This window comes from Aspergillus ochraceoroseus (assembly GCF_002846915.1).
Source record: "Aspergillus ochraceoroseus IBT 24754 chromosome Unknown P175scaffold_1, whole genome shotgun sequence".
Lineage (NCBI taxonomy): Eukaryota > Fungi > Ascomycota > Eurotiomycetes > Eurotiales > Aspergillaceae > Aspergillus > Aspergillus ochraceoroseus.
The window spans coordinates 5828242-5841839 of NW_024468476.1; positions in this window are offsets into that span (position 1 = coordinate 5828242).

Here is a 13598-nt window from a genome sequence, read left to right on the forward strand (position 1 = left end):
AAGAACTAGTATATTTTAGTAATATATTATTTTAATTTATTAGGAATATTATATAGAAAAGTTTCTATATTTTTAGGTAGTATAAGTAGTAAGATAGATATAATAATAATAATTAATTTCTAGTAAAGAGGAGCTATATAATATTAGGGGGTAAAGTTAGATTTAGATATTTATTAATTAGAAGCTAACTAGATAGAATAGTAAAATAATAAGTATTAGATAATAAATAAGATATAGCTTAAAGAGCTATAATAGGATTAAGAATAATATAGCTTAAATATAAGAATAAGGGTGGACAGTTAATGCAGAATCTAACTAGATAGGTACTACAGCTTCGCGCTGTGACATATAGGTAATAAAGTTTTTTCTAATTTAAGATATTATTTTTTAAAATAATAAATAATAACTAATAATTCTTTATTATAAATCTTATAATTATATTCTATTATAGAATATTTCTTAAAGAAAAATATAATAAAATATAATATATTTTTATTATTATATTATAATAATACTCTAGTAAATATATAATTAGAGATATTAATTTCTAGAATTATATTTTTTAACTAGTTAAAAGATTTTAGTATTAAGGTATTTATAAAAGTAGCTTTTAATTATTTAAATATTTTTTAGTAGGTAAGTATCTAGTTAAAGTTAATATTTTTCTTAATTAGATTAATTAATAGTCTAATAATTTTTAAAAAGTTATAAATAAATTAGTAATAAAAGTTCCTAAAGCTAATAAAGGCTTAAATATTAGTTAGATAGGTTAATATTTCTTACTTAGTAATTATTTTTACTTTATTAAGGTTTATTTAGAAGCTATTTCTACCTATAATTAGTTCTAGGAACTTTATCTTATATATAAAGAATTTATATTTACTAAATTTAGTATAAAGTCTTATTATTTATAGGTATTCTAATACTTATTAGATATAATAAGTATATTTAATATAAGTTTAGCTATAAATTAGAATATTATCTAGATATATAGTATAAAAAATATCTAGGTAATTATATAGAATTTTATTAATAAATCTTTAAAATAATACTAGAGCTCTAGTAAGCCTAAATAATATTATTAAGGATTTAAATAAACCTAATTAAATTTAGAAAATAATAAGATATTCTTATCCTTTCTTAATCTATAGATTATTAAAAGTAGAGATAATATTAATTTTTAAGAAATATTTTATCTCTTTTAGGTTATTTAGTATCTTTTTTATTAATAATAGTAAATAATAATCTTTTATAATAATTATATTTAGAGCTTAATAATTTATATAAAATTATAGGCCTTCTCTAGGTTTCTTTATAAATAAGATAAGAGATATAATAGAAAAGAAATTAAAGTAAATAAAGTCTTTCTTTAGATTTTCTTTAATCTATTTCTTTAGAATTTTTAATTTATCTTAGGATATCCTATATAAGCTTCTAAAAAATAATATTTTTTTAAGTAATAATTTAATTTTATAATTATTAAATTAGTAAGATAGTAAGTATTTAATCTCCTTTAATAAAAATATATTATAAAATTTAATAAATTTAGAGAGTAATTACTTTTATAATTTAGATTTAATAATAGTAATAAGATTTAAAATAGCTTTAATATTTATAATAATAATAATAAATATCTAGTATTTATAGTAGGTATATATAATATAAGTAGTAATTAAGATTTTAGTAATATCTTAATTCTTTAGAAATTTAGGGTAGGGATTAAGATATTAGAAAGAAGCTTTTAATAATATATTATATAATATTAAAATCTTTATAAATTTTAAAAGTATATTATAGTACTTCCTATAATAAGGGCTTTTAAATAGAATAGTATAATTAATAAATTTAATCTAGAGATTATAAGTCTTTAATTAAAATAAGCTAAGAATAATAAAAAAATATATAAATTAAATTATAAGAAAAGTAATATTTTTTTTAATATAATTATAAATTTTTAAATTAAATAAATAAAATAAATAATATAATTAGATTTTACTAGAGTATTATTAAATTTCTTTAATAAAATAAAGTTTCTTAATAATAATATTTCTAATTAATTATTTATAATTTAATTATAATTTATAAAATATTTATTTTTTAATTCTAGAGTTAATTATAGTAAAAATTAGTAGAGTCTTATTAGGAATTTTTAGATTAATAAATAAGATTATTAGTTTAGATTAATAATTTTCTTTTTCTATTATTATTCTAGTTATTATAGCCTTTAATAAGTAGAGGGAGTGCTAAGAGTGTCCTTAATTATAATTTAGATTAAGAATACTCTATTTTCTAATTTAGAGAATAAAGAGTATTTAGTAGGTAAGATTCTAATTAATAAGAGATATAGATCTAGTTTAGTAGTAATGTCACGGCGCGAAGCTGTAGTACCTATCTAGTTAGATTCTGCCTTGACTGTCCACCCTTATTCCTATATTTAAGCTATATTATCCTTAATCCTATTATAGCTCTTTAAGCTATATCCTATTTATTACTTAATATCTACTATTCTACTATTCTATCTAGTTAACTCCTAATTAATAAATATCTAAATCTAACTTTATTCCCTAATATTACATAGCTCTACTCTACTAGGAGTTAATTATTATTATTATGCCTGCCTTACTACCTATATTATTTAAAAATATAGAAACCCTCCTATATAATATTTAGAGGAGAAAAATTACTAATTTAAACTAATAATCCTACTTATTAATCTAGAAATTTTTAATAAGATTTTATTAATCTTTATTATAATTAATTCTAGAGCTAAGAATAAATATTTTATAAATTATAATTAAATTATAGATAATTAATTAGAAATATTATTATTAAGAAATCCTATTTTATTAAGGAAATTTAATAATATTCTAGTAAAGTCTAGCTATATTACTTATTTTATTTATTTAATCTAAAAAATTTATAATTATACTAAAAAAAATATTATTTTTTTTATAATCTAATTTATATACTTTTTTATTATTCTTAATTTATTTTAATTAAAAATTTATAATTTTTTAATTAAATTTATTAATTATATTATTCTATTTAAAAGCCCTTATTATAGAAAATATTATAATATATCTTTAAAATTTATAAAGATTTTAGTATTATTATTATAATAATTATATAATATATAACTATATACTAAACTATATACTAAACTATATATTAAGTAACTAAAGATAATTAGGAGAATAATAATATTTAAATTATTTATATTATACTAGTAACTTAATTAAATAATATAAATAATAATATAATAACTTTCTAAAATATTAAAAGATAAGTACTTTATTTTATTATTTTTAATATTTTTTTATTATTCTTATATTCTATATAGCTTTACTTCCTTTATTAATATTATCTATACTTAAGTACCTTACTAGTAAGATACTTATAATTTAAAGTATTTCTTTAATTAAGTAAAATAATATAATAAATATAAGAAAGATTACTTATTTTTTCTTTTAAAAAATAATAAATCTAAATTTTATAAAATCTATAACTATAGTTCTAGAAACTATTATTAAGAAAGGTTTAATAGTACTAGTAACTTTCTAGTACTAACCTATTAAATTAATAAAAGATAATAAGCTATAATATATAGCCTAATATATAGTATAAGTTATATAGATAAGTAAAGAAAAAGTACCTAAATTTAAATTCTTTAAGATATAAAATTTAAAAAAACTTAATATCTTTCTAGAAAATTTTTAAAATTACTTTAAATTATAAAGGAAACTTTATAAAAATAATATAATTAAAATTTATTATATTATAAATTACTTAAAAAATAATATAAAGTAAATATAATATTTTAAATATAAAATAAATTTTAAAGAATTTATTTATATAAAATTTATTAAATCTTTATAGAATTTTCTAGAATTAAAAAGAGATTATAAATAAATAATAGCTTATTAATTCTTATATATAAAATAAGAATTATAATAAAGTATATAAATCCTAATAATCTAGATAAAAAAATTTATTTTAATAATTAAAATTAATTTTAAAAGATTTTTTTACTAGCTAACTATTTAAATAGCCTGGCCTAAATTATATAAGAAAATTTAGTAAAATATAATAATATTATAAAGTCTAGCTAAAGTTACTAAACTAGAGGTAAGGTATAAGAAATTTTAAAAATAAGAGAAGTAAGAAAAGTTAAATAAAATATAATTAAATTAATCCCTAAGATCTTATATATTAAAGAATAATTTAAGAAAGAAAAAGAAAAATAATAATAAAGTAATAAATTTCTAATTAAATAAATTCTAGTAAAAAAAATTAAAGAAGAAATAGTAAAATTATTAAAATTAATAAAAGAAAGACTAATATTACTAGTATAATTAAATTAATTATATTATAAGAAAATATTCCTAGTATAAAGAAAGTATTAAAGGAATAGAAAAATTAAAGAATTAAAATTAATAATAATTAAATATTCTAGAATTTCTAATACTCTAATAAAATAAAGAAATACTAGTAAGACTCTTTTTAATTATTATAATTATTTTAATAAATAAGAAATAAATTATAATAAGAATATTTATAAATACTAAAGTAAATAAAAATTTTATTTTTTATTATTTCTTAATTAAAGAAGAAATAAATCTTAATAAAATAAAAATAAAATAATCTATATATTTTACTAATAATTTAATAATACTATATTATATAAAATTCTAGATAAAGAACTAAATTATAGATAGTCTTAATAAAATTAGAAAATTTAATATAAAATACTATATAATAAATTTAGAAAAAAAAGAATATTAATTAATCTTAAGATATAGCTAGCTAAATTTAGTTAATTTTAATATCTTCTTAGTAGTAAATACCTAACACTATTAAAAGAAAAAATTAAAGATTAAAATTAAATTACCTAAGTAATTTAAAAATATAATAAGATAAGGACTTACTATACTAGTCTTAAGCTAACTATATAATAATAGTAATATAATAAGGGCTCTCCCTAAATATTATAAAAAATAAAAATTAATATTTTTAAAGAAAAAGATAGAGATACTTCTCTTTAAAAAAGCTAGTTATAATATATTATTAATTACTAGTATAATATTATTAATAAGCTAATTATATAATATATTAAAAATAAAATTAATAATTTTAAGAAAGTATATTAATTAAATATTAAAAAAAAAATAGATCTAGCCCTTAATAAGTATAGTAAATATACTAGTACTTTTTATATAAAAGACTAATAAATTACTATAGCTTTATATAAATTATAGGGGCTTAAATATAATTATTATTAAAAATTAATATTTCTTTCTATAAATTAATAAACTAATAAATTAACTAGTTAAAATTAAATAATTTATTAAACTAGATTTATAAGATATTTATTACTAAATTTATATTTATTAAAGTAATAAGTAAAAAATAATATTTTATATAAAATATAGATATTATAAATATTTAATTATATTTTTTAAATTATATAATATTCTAGCTATTTTTTAAGTATATATTAATAAAGTAATAAAGAAAATTTTAAATAAATTTTATATAATATATTTAAATAATATTCTAATTTATTTATAAATAAAAAAAAATATAAATATTATATTAATAAAGTATTATTATATTTCTAGAAATATAATCTCTATATAAAATTTTTAAAGTATAATTTTTACTAAAAAAAAGTATATTTTCTTAACTTTATTATAAAAATTAAAGAAATTTAAATAAATTTTAAGTAAGTATATATTATAAATAATTAGCTAGAACTATATTTATTCTATAATATTTAAATATTTCTAGAATTTATAAAATATTTTTAAAAATTTATTTACTAGTACTTTAAGATTACTACCTTATTAAGTAATATATTAAAAAAAATAGTAAAAGGGAGAAAGAATAATTTTTTTAAAATAATAAAGAATAGTTAAAGTATTTTTAAGATATTAAAATAAGTATTTTCTAAATTTCTAATATTATAATATTTTAATCTAAAATAAGAAATATTTCTAGTAATTAATATATTAGATTTTATAATTATAAAAATCTTAATATAATATAATAATATCTAGTTTATAAAAATATAATATATTATTTAGTAATTTATAATCTTCTACTTAAAAAAATTAATTAAAATAAAAAGAAGATATAAAACTTATAATTAAAAATTACTAATTATAGTAAAATATTTTAAAATATAATATTATTATCTTAAAAATAACTTATATATAATATATATATAAATAAATTATATAAATCTAAAATATTTTTATATTATTAAAACTTTAAATTAATATTAGATTAAATAAGCTAAGCTCCTAATAATATATAATTTCTAGATTAAATATTAGCCTAATAATCTTAATCTAGCTAATATATTTTTAAGATAAAAAAATTATAAATTTATTTAATAAAATATAATTAAGAAATTCTTACTTATATTTTAAATAAAATTAGAAAATTTATAAAATAATTAAAGTAAGAATAAGATAATAATTTTTTAAAAAACTTTAATTATATAATTAAAAGATTTAAAATTTTTAATTTAAAAAATACTAATATAAAGAGTAGCTAGTAATAAATAAGTTTATAAGATATTATTAACTATTTTATAAGATTTATTTTAAAAAATATAATATAAGAATACCTATATAAATTATATTTAAAGTAATACTAGTAAGAAATACCTAGCATACTAGAGATATACTTAAATAGTAGAGAAACTACCTAAATAAAAAATAATAAAGTAGTTTAAAAATAATATTAAATAAAGATAAATTTATAAGAATAAATAATATATTAATAATAATAAATTAGTATAATATAATAAGATTATTTATATTTTTTTTAATTAAATAATATATTAAGAATTATTAAAAATATACTATAATAATTTATATATAAGTTATTTTAATTAAGAAAAAATATTAAATTTTATTAAATAAAAATTTTATTAAAATATTTTATAATATAATATTAAAAAGTATATAAAGAGTTATTTAATTTATTAAAAAATAAAAATATCTAGATAACTTTTATTAAGGTAGTTTATAAAGTTTCTAGTATTAAAATATTCTTAATAAAATTTAATTCTAGACTTTATTATAAGTTTATTACTATTAATATAAAAAAGATATATATATAATATTATTTTAATAATTATAAACTAATATATTAAAAAAGTTAAATATTTCTTAATAATAAAGAATATTAATATTAAGGAGCTAGCTAATATATTTATAAAAAAAATTATATTTAAAATAAGAATATTAAAGAGTCTAGTAAGTAACTATAGCTTATTCTTTACTAGTAAATATTAGACCTAGCTATATTAAGAGCTTTAAATTAAAGAATAACTAAGTACTATATTTTATCTATAAATAGATAATTAAATAAAATATTAAAACTAGATATTAAAGACTTATTTAAAAATTTATATTAGTTATTAATAAATTAATTAAATAAACTAGCTAGATATAATAAAATTTATATATAATAATATAAAAAATATATTATTAGGAATATTTTTTTATAAAATATAATATAATTACTAGCTAATATTACTTAAGCTTACTAATATTAAGGACTCTAGTATAATTATAATAGTAAGAGAATAACTTAACTAATTATAAATAAAATATTATTAGCTAGAAAAGAGCCTATATTATATTATTAAATAATAAATAAGAAATTATAATAAAAGGTATTATCTAATTAAATATTATATAAACTAATAAATATTACTATTTATAAAAAATATCTATATAAAGAGATTTAGTAAGAAGCTAGATATTAAATATAAAGAATTATTTAAAATAATTAAGATAATAAATTAATAAATATACTATTTATAATTATCTAGATTATATAAAAAAATCTACCTAATTTTTTATATATTACTTCTTAAGAAATAAAATATAAAAAATAGTAACTTATTAATATTATCTTAATTAATTATTATTAATAATAAAGAAGAATAAAAGATAAAATAAATTATTATATAATAAAAATTATATAGTAAAGACTAATATCTAATTAAATAGAAAGAATAACTAATATATAAGAATACTTAATAATTAGTAGAAAATTTAAAAAATATATAAAATATCTTAAATAAATTTTATTAAATAAATAAAATATAGATAAGATACTAATAAAATATTATAAATAAATAAAATATAAAAATAATAAATTAATTAAATAAAAAATTAAAAAAATTATAAAAGTATATTAATAATATTATTTTTCTTCTTTTTTTTATTAAATTTTAAGATTTAATAGAAGTATATTATAGATATTAAAAAGTTTTAAGAAAATAACTTAATTTTATTATATAAAAATAAAAATAATAAGTACTTATATTATAATATTAATAAATTTTTAATTATTATAATTATTTTAAACCTTTTTATTATTATTCTCTAACTTTATTATACTACCCCTAATATATTATATATTAAATAAGTAAAATAGATTATAATTAATAAATTAAAGTAATCTTTCTATTTAGTCTTTAATTTTAAGATAATAAATAAAAATCTTAATAATATAGATTTATTAAATATAGGTTATTATATTTATTATTTTATTAAATATTATTTAAATTTTCTTAAGATTAATCTATATAAGTAAGATAATAAAAAAGTACTTTTTATATAAGTAAGTATATTAAATATATTATTATTCTAGATTTAAGTATATATAGAAATAGACTTCTATAAGACTATTATTTTTATATTATTAAGATTTAATATATTATAGGTAATATAGTATCTATATAATAGTAGCTAGGCTAGTAGAAATAACTAGAATAGTTAGAATAATTAAGACTATAATAATAGTAAGAATAATAAGAGCTAGTATAATAATAGGAGCTAGTATAATAATAGGAGCTAGTATAATAATAATAGCTAGAATAGCTAGAGTCACTATAATAAAAGAAATAGAGAAAAAAATAATAAGAGTTACTATAATATTAAGAGTAGCTATAAAAAATAAGGAGAATATAATCTTACTAAATAATAAAATAATAATAATAAAAATTATAAAAAATATACTAGTAATAATAAAGATTATAAGTACTATAATTAATATAAATATAAAAAGATTTATTATAAAAGCCTATAAATAGTTAGTATAATAAACTTATATTATTAAAATAAAAGTACTTATAAAGAAAGAAATAATAATAGCTAAATAAATTCTCTTTTATAAAAATATAGCTAGTATAATATTTAATAAAAAATATTTAAAAAAAATTATAAGATTTATAATATAATTAATTATTATTATAATATTTAAATAATAATAATCTATCTAGAATAATATATTAATTTATTAAAAGAATTTTTTTAAAATATAGATTAAATTAAAAAATATATATATAGAGAAGTATTCTTCTATAATATTTATATTATAATAATATCTTTATTTATTATTAATATATTTAGTAAACTACTTATTTTTATTTATTATTTTATTTAAAGTAAAATATAATATTATTTATATTTTATTTAATAAAATATAATTAATAGAAATAATATTATATATATTATTATTATTTCTAGTATTATAATATAAAGCTATAGTATTTATCTAGTTAGATTCTATCTTAATTATCTATTCTTATTCCTATATTTAAGCTATATTATCCTTAATCTTATTATAGCTTTTTAAGCTATATCCTATCTATTATTTAATATTTACTATTCTATTATTCTATTTAATTAGCTTTTAATTAATAAATATCTAAATTTAATTTTACTTCCTAATATTATATAATTTCTCTTTATTAGAAATTAATTATTATTATTATATTTATTTTACTACTTATATTACTTAAAAGTATAAAAATCCTCCTATATAATATCCTTAATAAATTAAAATAATATATTATTAAAATATACTAATTTTTTATTATTATTATAAAAGAATTTTATAAATTATCTATTTTATATTTTATTATTACTAATTTTTTTAACTATATTTAATAAAAAAATAGTATAATTAAGTACTAGAAGATATAAGTTAAAAAAAATTAATAAAAGTTATTTAAAATATTTACTTAAAATAATATATCTTTTTAATTATTATTTCTTTCTAAAAAAAATATTAATATTATTATTTTCTTTATTATTATTATTACTCTTACTATATTTATTTCTATTACTTAAATCTCTAAATAACTTCCTAATCTTAATAAGTTTAATAGCTAATAAAGTAATTTAAGATATTTTATTTCTTAAATTTATTAAAAAATAATTATAAATCTTAATTATTTTCTAACTTTAAATAATAAAATAACTTATATAACTAGTTATTTTAAAGAAACCTTATATACCTAAATCTTATTATATATCTAAGATAAAATCTATAAATTAAATAATTATATTAAGATTTTAAAAATCTTAGAAAAAGCTTTTAAAAACCTAAATCTAGAAATTAATATTTATATTAATTTATTTTATTTTTAATAAATTTATTATAAGTTTAGTATTTTTTTTATTAAATTTTAATATCTTATATTAGAAAAAAATATAAATAAAGATATCTTATTTATAATTTTAAAATAGGCTATTAATTAAAAATTTTAAAAAATATTAATATATTTTAAGATCTTATTATAATATTATAATTTTATTAATTATTTATAAAATCTAAAAAATTATTATTATTATTATATAAGTATTATTCTATTCTTATTTATAAAGAATTTCTAGCCTTCCTAATTTATTTTAAAGCTAATTTTTATTACCTAAATTCCTATAATTTCTATTAATCCTATTATTACTACTACTCCTACTAAAGACCTAATAGATTTATCTATTATTTATTACTTTAATTATTAAATTTAATACTTATATTACTATTATAGTAGTATTATTTAGTAGGTAGTTATTTATACCCTAACTAAAGACTAACTAGTTATATTTCTATATTTACTACTAAACTAGATCTATACCTCTTATTAACTAGAATCCTGCCTGCTAAATACCCTATATTCTCTAGATTAGAAAATAGAGTATTCCTAACCTAAGTTATAATTAGGGATACTCCTAGCACTCCCTCTACTTATTAAAGGCTATAATAGCTAGAATAATAGTAGAAGAGGAAAATTACTAATCTAAATTAATAATTTTATTTATTAATCTAAAAACTTTTAATAAAATTTTATTAATCTTTACTATAATTAATTCTAGAACTAAAAGTAAATATTTTATAAACTATAATTAGATTATAAATAACTAACTAGAAATATTATTATTAAAGAATCTTATTTTATTAAGAAGATTTAATAATATTCTAGTAAAATCTAGTTATATTACTTATTTTATTTATTTAATCTAAAGAATTTATAATTATACTAAAAAAAATATTATTTTTTTTATAATCTAATTTATATACTTTCTTATTATTCTTAGCTTATCTTAATTAAAGATCTATAATCCCTAAATTAGATTTATTAATTATATTATTCTATTTAAAAATTCTTATTATAAGAAATACTATAATATATCTTTAAAATTTATAAAGATTTTAATATTATATAATATATTATTAAAAACTTCTCCTTAATATCTTAATTCCCACCCTAAATTTTTAAAGAATTAAGATATTACTAGAATCTTAATTATTATTTATATTATATATACCTGCTATAGATACTAGATATTTATTATTACTATTATTAATATTAAAACTATTCTAAACCTTATTATTATTATTAAATCTAAGCTATAAGAATAACTACTTCTTAAATTTACTAAATTTTATAATATATTCTTACTAAAGAAGGCTAAGTACTTGCTATCTTACTAATCTAATAATTATAAAATTAAATTACTATCTAGAAAAACTCTATTTTTAAAGAGCCTGTATAGCATGTCTTAAGATAAACTAAAAATTTTAAAGAAATAGATTAAAGAGAACTTAAAAAAAGATTTTATTTATTCTAATTTCTCTCTTATTATATCTCTTATCTTATTTATAAAGAAATCTAGAGAAGGCTTATAATTCTATATAGATTATTAAGCTCTAAATATAATTATTATAAAAGATTATTATTTATTACTATTAATAAAAAAGATACTAAATAATTTAAAAGAAATAAGATATTTCTTAAAAATTAATATTATTTTTACTTTTAATAATCTATAGATTAAGAAAGAATAAGAATATCTTACTACTTTTTAAACTTAATTAAATCTATTTAAATCTTTAATAATATTATTCAGACTTACTAGAGCCCTAGTATTATTCTAGAAATTTATTAATAAAGTCTTATATAATTATTTAGATATCTTCTATACTATATATCTAGATAATATTCTAATTTATAGCTAAACCTATATTAAATATACTTATTATATTTAATAAGTATTAGAATACTTATAAGTAGTAGGATTTTATATTAAATTTAATAAATATAAATTCTTTATATATAAGATAAAGTTCTTAAAATTAATTATAAGTAAAGATAGCTTTTAAATAAATTTTAATAAAATAAAAATAATTATTAAGTAAGAAATACTAACTTATTTAACTAATATTTAAGTTTTTATTAACTTTAAGAACTTTTACTACTAATTTATCTATAATTTTTTAAAAATTATTAGACTATTAGTTAACTTAATTAAGAAAAATATTAATTTTAATTAGATATTTACTTATTAAGAAATATTTAAATAATTAAAAGCTATTTTTATAAATATTCTAATATTAAAATCTTTTAACTAGTTAAAAAATATAATTCTAGAAATTAATATCTTTAATTATATATTTACTAGAATATTATTATAATATAATAATAAAAATATATTATATTTTATTATATTTTTCTTTAAAAAATATTTTATAATAAAATATAATTATAAGATTTATAATAAAGAATTATTAATTATTATTTATTATTTTAAAAAATAATACCCTAAATTAAAAAGGACTCTATTACTTATAAAGATTATTATAGATTACTAGAATCTAGAGTATTTTATATTAATTAAACTATTAAATTATTAATAAGCTTACTAGTCTAAATTTCTATTAAAATTTAACTTCTAAATATATTACTATTCTAGGAAGTTAGGTATTAAACCTAATATATTAATTAGAAAGTTAGAGGACCTATTTAAGAAAAGGGATAAATAATTTCTTTACTAGAGTTAGATTATTCTAAAATCTAAAAACTTACTACCTAAGATTACTACTAATTTAAGACTAAATACTAATAATTAATACTAAATATACTTTATTAAATAACCTACTATTAATAAATTAATCTCTCTACTACTAATATTATAATTACTATTTAATAGAGCTTATTTATAAAATAAGAAGTTCTAGTCTATTTTAAATATTTTAAAGAATAATCTATTAAAATACTCTAATATTATACTAGCTAATTATAAATATACTAGTTTATACCTAAAATATTAAGACTAACTTTATATATTTAACTATAATAAGATAAAAGCTAAAATATTAAGACTTTATTATAAAAATCTTACTATTAGATATTCTAGAAAAACTAAGATATATAAATTAATATTATATAAATATTTCTAGCCTAGAATCTATAAATATATTAATTAATAAGTCTAGAATTATTACCTTTA